Here is a 12,175-nt window from a genome sequence, read left to right as displayed (position 1 = left end):
GGTGCTCGTTGATGTTCGGGCGAAGTTGACACCCTTCGAAAAGCTCGTTATCGTGTCGATAGGCGATTTTACTGGCTTCTAGAACAACTCGTATCAGATTCCTTACGCTATTACACATTCCTTGATAGAAGTTCTTTCAAATAAATGCTTATCATATTCTGTACACGATATCACTAATTTAAAAAAAAAGTGTAAAAATAACCTCATATCACCATGATTCAGTTAAATATAATACAGAGAATACATTTCAATTTAATAACCCTTGTACTACTTAATAGCTGGATACTAATAAAGAAGGGAACTCCGGACATTGCTGTAGATACTGTCGATTAGGTGACACTTGATACATATGAATGACCGCGCAGCATACCAACTCAACTATGGGAACGGCTTTCGGGCATTGAAGGTATGGCGATTGTGATAGTTCAAGCGACTTTGATTGTACTCTGTATAAATGGTTCGAGCTGATAAACAGAATTGTTGCATATGCTAATAGTATACTCATGACACTCAGTTTTCTCTATGACTATGCATGTTGTGTTCTTTGAACACAACCAAATTTAAGCGCGGTCCAATTCAGAATAAGAGTAATGTTCTAAAGAGTTAAAATAAAAAATGTTATTTAAATAATATAAAGAATGCAACGGAATTAAATAATGCATGCTTATCTCGTAGATTGTAATAATCGATATGACAGGTATTATAATCATCACCATAGTAATCATTATTATCGGTATGTAAGAATACAACCATTCATATTAACACAACACAACAACACCCAGAAAAATACACATTATATCATACCCTCAATGATTTGCGTTCACAGATCATCACATCGATGATGTGGGGCCATTTTAAGTGTTATTTATAATAAAAATAATAGACACACGTCTACACAACAATATACTATTGATAATGGCACTTAATTTGATTTTTTATTACAATTTTTTTCCCTCGCATCATAGTATTACATACAAGAAATGGCGCGGCAGAGGCCGACGCGTATCCCCACGCCGCATGTTTGACCCAGGGGCGCCACAGGGTTGGTAATGGGGCCATGCATAGTTGAGATTGACCGTATTGTTATAAGAGCAGTTCAGTATCAATTAGAAGTGAATCGGTGTAGAAATGAAGAAGTTATAGTAAAAGGCAATTTTGGGTGGGTGTGGCCTATGTGGGCGGGGCGCCCCAGGGTTGGTAATGGGGCCATGCATAGTTGAGATTGACCGTATTGTCATAAGAGAAGTTCAGTATCAATTGGAAGTGAATCGGTGTAGAAATGAAGAAATTATAGTAAAAGGTAATTTTGGGTGGGTGTCGCCTATGTGGGCGGGGCGCCCCAGGTTGGTAATGGGGCCATGCATAGTTGAGATTGACCGTATTGTCACAAAAGAAGTTTAGTATTAATTAGAAGTGAATCGGTGTAGAAATGAAAAAGTTATAGTAAAAGGCAATTTTGGGTGGATGTGGTCTATGTGGGCGGGGCGCCCCAGGGTTGGCAATGTGGCCATGCATAGCTGAGATTGACCGTATCGTCATAAAAGAAGTTCAGTATCAATTAGAAGTGAATCGGTGTAGAAATGAAGAAATTATAGTAAAAGGCAATTTTGGGTGAGTGTGGCCTATGTGGGCGGGGCGCCCCAGGGTTGGTAATGGGGCCATGCATAGCTGAGATTGACCGTATGGTCATAAGAGAAGTTCAGTATCAATTAGAAGTGAATCGGTGTAGAAATGAAGAAGTTATAGTAAAAGGCAATTTTGGGTGGGTGTGGCCTATGTGGGCGGGGCGCCCCAGGGTTGGTAATGGGGCCATGCATAGTTAAGATTGACCGTATTGTCATAAGAAAAGTTCAGTATCAATTAGAAGTGAATCGGTGTAGAAATGAAGAAATTATAGTAAAAGGCAATTTGGGTGGGTGTGGCCTATGTGGGCGGGGCGCCCCAGGGCTGGTAATGGGGCCATGCATAGTTGAGATTGACCTAATTGTCATAAGAGAAGTTCAGTATCAATTTGAAGTGAATCGGTGTAGAAATGAAGAAGTTAATGTAAAATAACATTTAAAAAATTAGTGAAAATCTCTGACCCGGCCCCACCACTACCCCATAACTTTTGATCCAAGGGTCAGATCAAAGTTCCAAATAGTGCAGGGTCGCACATATGCTCATAGCTACCATGTGTGTAAGTTTCAAGGTTCTAGTGCTTATAGTGTAGGAGGAGATATTGGCCAGGACGGACGGACAGACGGACGGACAGACGGACGGACGGGCAAACGGCGGAGATAACCACAATATCCTCACGCTTTTCAAAAAGCGTGGGGATAAAAATATATGAAAAACTGGGTTATATAATATAACCGCATGCCTATTATACATTTGAACACTAGGTGATGATATTCGACAATGAGCGAGAACAATATTTATGAATTACTATTAAGTTAACAAACTCTTAAGCAACAACGTTTCGTTCACTAGCTATTTTATTCTTTGAAAGACTTGCATTACAATAAATGTGTTATTTTACTTTGATATACGATTAGTACGCATGCTCCCATTTACGCACTCTTAAAGTTACGTCCGTTTATAAATTCACTTTTTATATAGATGTGCATGAATTCTGTATAAAATTATTATTTATATGACTAAATGAGGTCCTTTCGCATTGTCGTTGTTTCACTGGTATGAGAGTAGTGAGGTGCCGTGGGGTTTAGATGGTTGAGGGTTGCAGAACATACAAAGGGGGTTAGATGGTTGAGGGTTGCGGAACATACAAAGGGGGTTAGATGGTTGAGGATTGCGGAACATACAAAGGGGGTTAAATGGTTGAAGGTTGCAAAACATACAAAGGGGGTAAGATAGTTGTGGGTTGCAAAACATACAAAGGGGGTTAGATGGTTGTGGGTTGCGGAACATACAAAGGGGGTTAGATGGTTGAAGGCTGCGGAACATACAAAGGAGGTTAGATGGTTGAGGGTTGCGGAACATACAAAGGGGGTTAGATGGTTTAAGGTTGCAAAACATACAAATGGGGTTAGATGGTTGTGGGTTGCAGAACATACAAAGGGGGTTAGATGGTTGAGGGTTGCGGAACATACAAAGAGGGTTAGATGGTTGAAAGTTGCGGAACATACAAAGGGGGTTAGATGGTTGAAGGATGCGGAACATACAAAGGGGGTGAGATGGTTAAGAGTTGCAGAACATACGAAGGGGGTTAGATGGTTGAGAGTTGCAGAACATACGAAGGGGGTTAGATGGTTAAGAGTTGCAGAACATACGAAGGGGGTTAGATGGTTGAGAGTTGCAGAATATACAAATGGAGATAGATGGTCAAGAGTTGCAGAACATACAAAGGGGTTTAGATGGTTAAAAGTTGCAGAACATATAAAGGGGGTTAGATGGTTATGAGTTGCAGAACATACAAAGGGGGTTAGATGGTTAACAGTTGCAGAACATACAAAGGGGGTTAGATGGTTGAGAGTTGCAGAACCTACAAATGGGGGTTAGATGGTTAAGAGTTGCAGAATATACAAAGGGGGTTTGATGGTTAAGAGTTGCAGAATATACAAAGGGGGTTAGATGGTTAAGAGTTGCAGAACACACAAAGGGGGTTAGATGGTTAAGAGTTGCAGAACATACAAAGACACTGAGCGAATCAATGCATTTACCATGAAGCCAGTATGGCAGCGGGATAGAGTTATGCATTCAGAGGCTAACATTCACTATGGCATATTGGGCACTTAACCCATTTATGCATAGTAAACTCTCCCATCCTTCAAAATTTGATCAATGTATTTCCAAAATTAGGGATGTCTAGTATATTTATTTCTGTATTTAGAATATTTCTTGCAGAAATACCTTTAAGTAAACAGAGCAGGCCCTGATGAGACGCGGCATGATGCGGCGTCTCATCTAGGTCTTCGCTGTTTGCCATGGGCCTTTTTTCTAGACGCTAGGCATACATGGTTAAATATGCCAAGTCTGAAGTCATGTGCACGAAGGAATATTGTGGTGTAAAAACAATAACCACGATATATTTACGTAGAATGCGTGTGTTTTTTATGGTAAGAAACAGATTTACTGGCCATCGTGGAAACATTTTAACATTACAGCCGATTATCACGTTAACAGAAAGTATAGAAAATGGTAAACGATTTTAACACGTCTTCTGTCACTTATTTTAAAGGTCGTCCTTATCTCATGGTAGATAAATCAATTATAACTTGTCGTCTTAAATCTATTTAATTCCGCGCTTAATAAGTCTTCATTTACCCATTTGACATTTCAGACACCCGTTTAATACGTTCATCAATCACAAATAATGAAGTGTGTATAATAGAAGCAACACATTACAGATTTATTATGATAATGTCAGTCTGTTGCTTGCAAGTATTGTGTGGTTCGAGAAACATCTTTACAGACATATGTGTTATAATTTAACTTTAGAATATAGTCGTACATTATAGAAACACTATTTCGTTAAACACATATGTTTCTAGTTGTTTCTAGTTTATTTATGACCAATTAAACTTTCATAATTGTCAACACGTATATGAACCAGTCTTTGGGAAAACCGAGCTAAATGCATGTGCACACAGACTAATCTGGGACGACACTTTCCGCATAGCCTGGAGTTTCGTTTACAAAAGAAGTTCTTTAAACAAAAAGTACCATACGATTGAAAAGTTTCGTCCCAGATTAGCCCGTGCGAATGCACATATTATTTTGCATCGATACTTTAAGAACATGTATTAAGCCAGGTCTTCAAAGAGCGCACTTATATATGAAAAAATTGGATTCTGATAATTTGAAGATTTATGTTATTAACAAGGGACAAAATTGTCACAAAACCAGGTTTTCATTGTGAAAAAAAAATCTGATAAAGGGAGAAAACTCAAACTGAACTTTTGAAATGACCAAAAAAAATTAACCCCCTTTGTAAGTTTTTTTTTTTTTTTTAAATCTATTTTTAGTCGTGGCGACCTTGACATTGGAGATATTGACGTGATTCTTTCGTGGGACACACCGTCCCATGATGGTGAACAAATGTGCCAAATGATTTTAAAATCTCACAATGAATGACATAGTTATGGCCAGGACAGCTCATTTATGGCCATTTTTTACCTTTGAACTCAAAGTGTGACCTTGACCTTGGAGATATCGACGTAATTATTTCGCGCGACACACCGTCCAATGATGGTGAACAAATGTGCCAAATGATTTTAAAATCTGACGATGAACGACATAGTTATGGCTCGGACAAGCTCATTTATGGCCATTTTTGACCTTTGAACTCAAAGTGTGACCTTGACCTTGGAGATATCGACGTAATTATTTCGCGCGACACACCGTCCAATGATGGTGAACAAATGTGCCAAATGATTTTAAAATCTGACAATGAACGACATAGTTATGGCCCGGACAAGCTTATTCCGCCAGCCCGCCAGCCCGCCAGCCAGCCAGCCCGCCAGCCAGCCAGCCAGCCAGCCCGCCCGCATTCGCCAATCTAATAACCAGTTTTTTCCTTCGGAAAACCTGGTTAAAAATAACCTTATCATAACAAAGTTAATGAACACAAATTTAAGCTTCCTAAAATCCTTAAAACAATTTTTAGTAGAAACAAACAACATTTTTTTGTTTAAATACAATCGAATATTAATGCCTGAAAAACGTTCGTTAAAAAGCAGATCTATACCGGGAAGCTGATTAAAACCACCATGATGCAAAGTGATACAACCCTATAATTGCCATTATACACTGTTGGATTAGTTTGTATTCGGTATAACACGAGTCGTGTTCTGCATGTGCGTAAAGTGTCGTCTCAGATTAGCCTGTGCAGTCGGCACAGGCCTATCAGGGACGACACTTTCCGCTTTGTCATTTTTCGTTAAAATGCAGTCTCTTCTTAGCAAAAATCATATTTAGGCGGAGAGTGTCGTCCTTGATTAGCCTGTGCGGACTGCACAGGCTAATCCGGGACGACACTTAGGCACATGCATTATTCCCAGTTTTCTCAGAACGCGACTCACATGTATGCTCATGCCTTGAACAAACAACAGCATACGACTCAGTTAAAAGAACTAAATGGATTGAAATATTCGTGTTATTTTACTTTATATTATAAAATGAAGACAATCAATAATATTAATTAAACATTCACAATAATCTAGTTGCATTATGTGCATAAATATTATCTTAACTATTAAACCCTATTAACTTCATACTTCACTAATTGTAAAATCAAAAACTATTACTTACTGTGTACTGTTTGCAAATTCGACATTTCCACGCACGCGGGTTTAACTCTGGTATATTACAGATTATGTCAGAACTATTTTAATCGTCTGCTGAACAGTTTCTCTGACTTAAATATATATATTCTCAAATCGCTTCGTCATCTGGATGCAAAGTCGGCCTATTTATAACTCTCTGAACGTCGCACATGCGCAGAAGAACTAGTAATATTTAAACGTGTCAACAACAAATATTGAAAGAGAGATAACTGAACAGCTAAATGCAATTTCACTTCTACAATTCGTCTATCCAAAGCGTTGTTATTATTTAAATCCATACATTGCATTGGATCACATAAATTATTTGTTTAGAACGTATGTACCCACATTTTACGGATGCATACAGATGATGAATAGTGTTCAATAGTCACTGCAACAGCAACAAACAAATGCTCAAGTAATAACAAGAACAAGAACATATAAAGACCCATTACTTAAATAATGCGGCTAGATTTATAAATAATGCAATCTTTGAGTAAAGTTTACTTTACGTTCGTAAGCTTTTTTGGTGATTGTTTCGTCTGAATGCACACACGTTTGCATAAACTGGGCCTGTTTCTTAAATCTTAGATAGTAATCGACATAAATTTCAGGTTATCTGCAGTAGAAATTATTTGTTATTTCTCTCCGCAACATAAGCTGCGTATTATGCGGAACATTTCGTAACTAATCTTCCAATGAATAAGGTCCATGGCGAGTTCCAATCAGTCTCTTGATTAATTATTTAGCAGGCGATGAGTATAGAAAACTAGAAAACGGGAAATGATATTTACGACGCAACTGTTCAGTGTTGAACAATGCGCCATTATCATTCGTAACATAATTTTTCGTGCATAGAGTTGCTATGCAACACCATGCACAATGGCGATATCGCGCAAAGAACCTGGTCGATATGTCAAATGCCCACGTCACATGTAAAATACATGCTTAAGAAAAACGTTAAAGAGCACAACAGGGTCCAACTTGGACGAAGTTTTAAATAAATAGACAGCAGTGATAAGCGAGCCCATGCTGGGTGTCACGAGATAAGAACAGGACCAAGGTCAATGTAAGAACTTATGGTCAATGTCAAATATGACGCGGGGCATATGAAGCGTAATATTGTCCAGCATGGACACACATTCGGGACGTAACAGAGGTGAAATGCGTGTGTGTTGTGCCGAGGACCTTTGTTCACGAATAGAAATAAACTTATCAACTAAACATGTAAACTATAATGTTTAAGAAAGTTCGCCCGCGTTTGCAATTAAATTGGAGTCGCGACTCTAGATTTAAATGGGTATGACACCTCAATCCTTATCCACGACGCGTAAAGAAGCCTCGGAAAATCTGCGGATAACTGCCTCAATTCTAACTTAAAAACACGATAATTGCCACAGCTATATGTTCAACCTAAATATAATTATCATCATTTTCAAAACATTACGCATATAATGTTCGTCGAATTAATTTAATTTTGGGAAGAAAACATACATTAAAACTTAAATTATTACCTTAAACGGTCTTGTCAAATAATATATGAAATAAATGTCGGATATTTAATTATTAGTTAGCACGAAGCTATTGTTATGTTTCATTATAAAATCTTAAGTTCGTTTACTTCTTTGTGTTAATTACCATGCAGCTATCGTTGTTTCAGTATAAATTCTTAAGTTCAATTAAACAGATTTTGAAACCAACCGTTCACTTCAAATATCATAAACGCTCACGTGTAATCAACATTCCAGAGCAGAGAATATCCAAAATCATCGTGGTAGTTTGAAAAAGATTCTTAGAACGACTGAATTAAAGAATTTTAATACATGATATTAAAACAATTCTGAAAATACCATCCTCAAAAGACCGTTAGCTTCCCTATCAGTCTTAATGCACGCGTAATCCATTATCTGCTATAAGTATGTATCTATGTTTAATATTGTAAGTTTTGTTTTACGGTGAACCTTAATCAAACCATGTCGCTGCAAACAAATATTAACCATACTTTCATTTCTTAAACGATAAACGAGACAAAACCCACTTAGAGACACCAGAGATTGGGAAATCGGTTATCTCCCATGAAAAGAATGACTTTGCGAATCAATCCACACGACTTGCATGTTGTTTAACTTTGATTACATGCGTGCGTTTATAAACATTCACCACATTCGAAACCACATTATATCTGTTTCGGCGCGCATACAAATTTGTATATGCCTTTCTTAATGGCCAATTGTATGTTTGAATATTTTGTAATAAAAAATAACACTCGAATATATCAATCCTTACATAGGTAATTACACACAGCATACGACCCATACGGGTCTTTAATCATGTTTATGGTTGGGCAAATAATCATTTGTTGAGAGATACATTTAAGATTGTATTTTCATCGAGTAGTATCAAACTATCAATACTAACATAACCAGGGTGCAGGATCACGTGACTTTTGGGGGTTCTACCCTTTAACTCTATTGGATTTAAACAAGAAGCTAAAAGGTGCATAAAATACAGATATTTATGCTGCGTATGACAATGTGAAATGAATATTAAACATGAACGTATATACATTATTTTCATCACATGGAATTTGAAACGACTTTCACTGTCACAAATTTATAGCTTTTGCTAAACGTAACGGTTTGAGCACATAAATGACATTTCTCAAAAAATACGAAATTCTTTGAAAAAATCCCCTTAATATTTTACCTGGAACACTTACACAAAACAAAAATGTACCTTGTAGATGAAGTAATTGCGAACCCTGAGCAGGAAAGTTTGAAGACTCAGGGTAAGACTGGCTTCAAACAGTGTGTGGGGTGAGTTGTCCTCTCGCCTCAAGGTCCTGAGTAAATACGCTGATACTGTTGTCCCCGAGCTTAAAGGTTCAACTGCCCGGTGAACCCATTTGAACCGATCTGTGATTGTAGAGGATCATGTAGGATTGTAGAAGGACCGACTCTAAAAAGAACATCACTGAATTATAATTTTTTTTTTTTATAGACATGCATACCAATAAGTCTGTTTTTGTTGATTTAGATGTTTGTCTGCTTTGTACAGTTTTTCAGTGTTATGACAGCGGTCAGTTAGATTTGAAATCACAGAACTTGTATTTATATCCTTTTATCTAAATAGCATGTTGGTGAAGGGCTAAGCCAAGATTTGGCTTATCCAATCATCAAGTCTGCATTGACGTACCATCACCATGTAGGATAAAATGTACTCCATAGCAATTTATATGTTGACAAAAGTAAAGTATATGAGATAAAACAGACTGTTGAAACTAACATTGGCCTCATTGAATAATTGCCGTTTAAAACACAAAACAATTATGTAAACGATTCCCCATTCCATGGTTGTGTGTGAAGCATCTTATACGCTGTGAATGCCCTTTGCCGTACAAAGCTCCCAAAAGATCTTAATTTTCACTTAAGACAAAATGTTTATTAGCATTTACATTAAAAAATTCACTGTTCAGCTTATTGTCAACATCATGCAGGTCTTATTAGGGATGTGTCTGTCTTCATGGGCATAAATAAAATTAATGATGAAAGGAACACGCACGTATTTTTCTCATTATTTTCAAATTGCAAACTGACACAGTTTTGACAAGACAATTTTCTTGTATTGCTTGTCAATATTTCTGAAAATGTGTAGAGTTGTGTACATAATATTTTACTTTTAATGATACACCACATCTATAGAAGTCTTTGTCTTAACTGCAAACACGTCTTTACTGTTGTGGATTTAACACAACTTTCTTACTTTTTGTCACTTTTGCCACATGTTAACCGATAATTTCTGCAAATATGCACTGCCTTGTAAGACGAAAGCTTTAAAAGACATTCTACAATCATTTTCACTATTTATTAAGTTAGATCCTGTAAAATATATTTGACATTTGCACTGTTTATGTATACTCATTGAAATACATGATAAGCATTTAAAAAACCGTATTTCGATATCGTGCCTTTCAGAATTGTTTTACACGTTTATTTACATAAATGATGCCATACAATTCACTGCACTGTAATGTAGAATTTTTAGCCTTTATTAAAAACACATCGATGTGCAAATACGATTAGTTTAAATCTAGTTATTTTAGCTTGATTGTATTGAAAGCTACAATTTTATTTAAGCGTATCTTTCTTAACACTATTATGATTCTTAATAGGTTGAACCAGAATTTGTACTTTGTGTCATATAGGAAGGTCTTGAAAATGCTCTAATGTATCAATATTTATTAATGCATTCATTCTACATGTTATGGGGTTGACCCATTATTATCACTCACCTAAGTCGTGTTTGCATAGACAAATACACGTCATTGTTTTTTACGTGATTGTTTTATAGTGTTTACACAGTCGAGATATACATAAAGCGATGTTCAATTGATTAAGCCACATAATATGGACCCCAAACATGTAACTATCTAAACTCCTGCACGCGCTACGTATGGTGTTTTAGACTAGCTTGGATCATTTAATAAGATAGAAGGACGCTTACCTTTGCTGCTGAAAACATGATGCAATCTCAGATAATAAATTAGCCATTTAAAGACAATCTCTTTAAAAGAATTACGTGTTACAGTAACACTAAACAAATTTGGTCTATTCAAGGTATTATCGACCTTGTGCTCCTGATTAAAAAGATTAACCACATATCAATCTATGCAGTTATTTTATACAGGTTTCGGGCAAATTCTTAAATGGTTCCAGTTAGTACTCCCAACAAAAATAACAGTTTGCAAAGAATAAAGCACTCTTATATCAAAATTACTGTTAATTGTTTGATATTGTTTGTGTATATAATACGCAAAATAGTTTTCGGTGGTAATCAGGTTTGAGAGAATGCTGGAATACCTGTTCATTTGTCGACCGGATATTTCTAGTTCCGGTTTACGTGATATTTTTCGGCTTGCAGGCCAAGCAGTTACGACTGCTTATTCGGCATGAAAAAAGGACGCAACAATCACGGTAAAAAATATATATAACAAACGGTTTTATCGCACCATTTATTCAAGAGTAAAAAAAAGTTTGCATCATTATTTTTTTGGAGCGCGGGAAAACGTTGCACACTTTGCGACAGTGGGTCCGTAAACGAAGTAAAAAAGGTCCTTTGTTTTTGGGAATCCCAATGGCGCTGCCCAGAATGAACACTAAGCAGGCATTATATTTAGAACCTATATATTGGCGAATATAAACAAATCGTTAATGTATAATCTTTTTAACCAAAAAAACGATACATATATCGGCCCATTTAATAAAGTTAAGTTATCGTACAACCTTTTTGGACCCATATGATCAAGAAAAATATGTAGAGCCTATATCGAATCTTATGAGGAAAACGGTGAAGCAGCTTGGAAAGATTACCTCATTTTGCCATGAGTTTGACATATGTCTGCCTCCTCGACCTCTTGAGCTCGCTGTCTCGCTGTTTTTCCGTATACATGTAATTTTGCTGACTTCCTCATTATTGTTTCTGCTGACCCTAAAATGATAAAGCCGCAATCTGGAGAAAATAGATTCAATGGCTGTGGTTCTAAGAGTCCACACAGGCTCATCAGGGACGACAAGTTTCGACGATATGCAATTTTTCCTTTAAAGAAGGTCGCTCTTAACGAAAATCAAGTGTATGCGGAGAAAAGTGCCGTCCCAGATTAGCCTGTGTATACATCGTGGATCAAGTCCTAGATATTCTAATATCAAAATCGCGCGAACGCGTAATGTTTACAATAATATACCAGTACAACAAGGTGGGCAAGGGGGATTAAGTATGCGGGAGCTTACCGGGTTAAAATGAGGTTAATTGGAAATTACTTTCAAAATGGCGTCGTGTTTGAGTTTTTCGTGTACGAGTAGCGCATATTTTCGCCCGGTAAGCAACTTTGTATTAATATTCAATGCATCGAA

General features: G+C 36.9%; 2 protein-coding genes across 6 annotated transcripts in view; one reads left to right on the top strand and one right to left on the bottom strand.

Moving 5' to 3' along the window:
* Positions 1 to 12,175, bottom strand: part of LOC127880796 (nascent polypeptide-associated complex subunit alpha, muscle-specific form-like) — a 55,540-nt gene that overhangs the window by 24,775 nt on the left and 18,590 nt on the right. For 3 of the 5 annotated variants that reach the window (XM_052428224.1, XM_052428222.1, XM_052428225.1), the window contains exons 2-3: positions 11,636 to 11,753; positions 9,003 to 9,224 (exon numbers count right to left, since the gene is read on the bottom strand). The exons of 1 other annotated variant lie outside the window; for it this stretch is intronic. The gene's annotated coding sequence lies outside the window, so the exon portion shown is untranslated. Of the gene's footprint in view, positions 1 to 6,252; positions 6,596 to 9,002; positions 9,225 to 11,635; positions 11,754 to 12,175 lie in introns of those variants that run through there. One more of the 5 variants, XM_052428227.1, reaches the window with a different exon arrangement.
* LOC127831606 (uncharacterized) overlaps positions 1 to 12,175 on the top strand; it is a 62,084-nt gene that overhangs the window by 34,014 nt on the left and 15,895 nt on the right. The window lies entirely within an intron of this gene.

Source organism: Dreissena polymorpha, chromosome 5 (genome assembly GCF_020536995.1).
Source record: "Dreissena polymorpha isolate Duluth1 chromosome 5, UMN_Dpol_1.0, whole genome shotgun sequence".
NCBI lineage: Eukaryota > Metazoa > Mollusca > Bivalvia > Myida > Dreissenidae > Dreissena > Dreissena polymorpha.
Note: the sequence above shows the minus strand (reverse complement) of the source record. Positions and strands in the feature narration are given on the sequence as shown.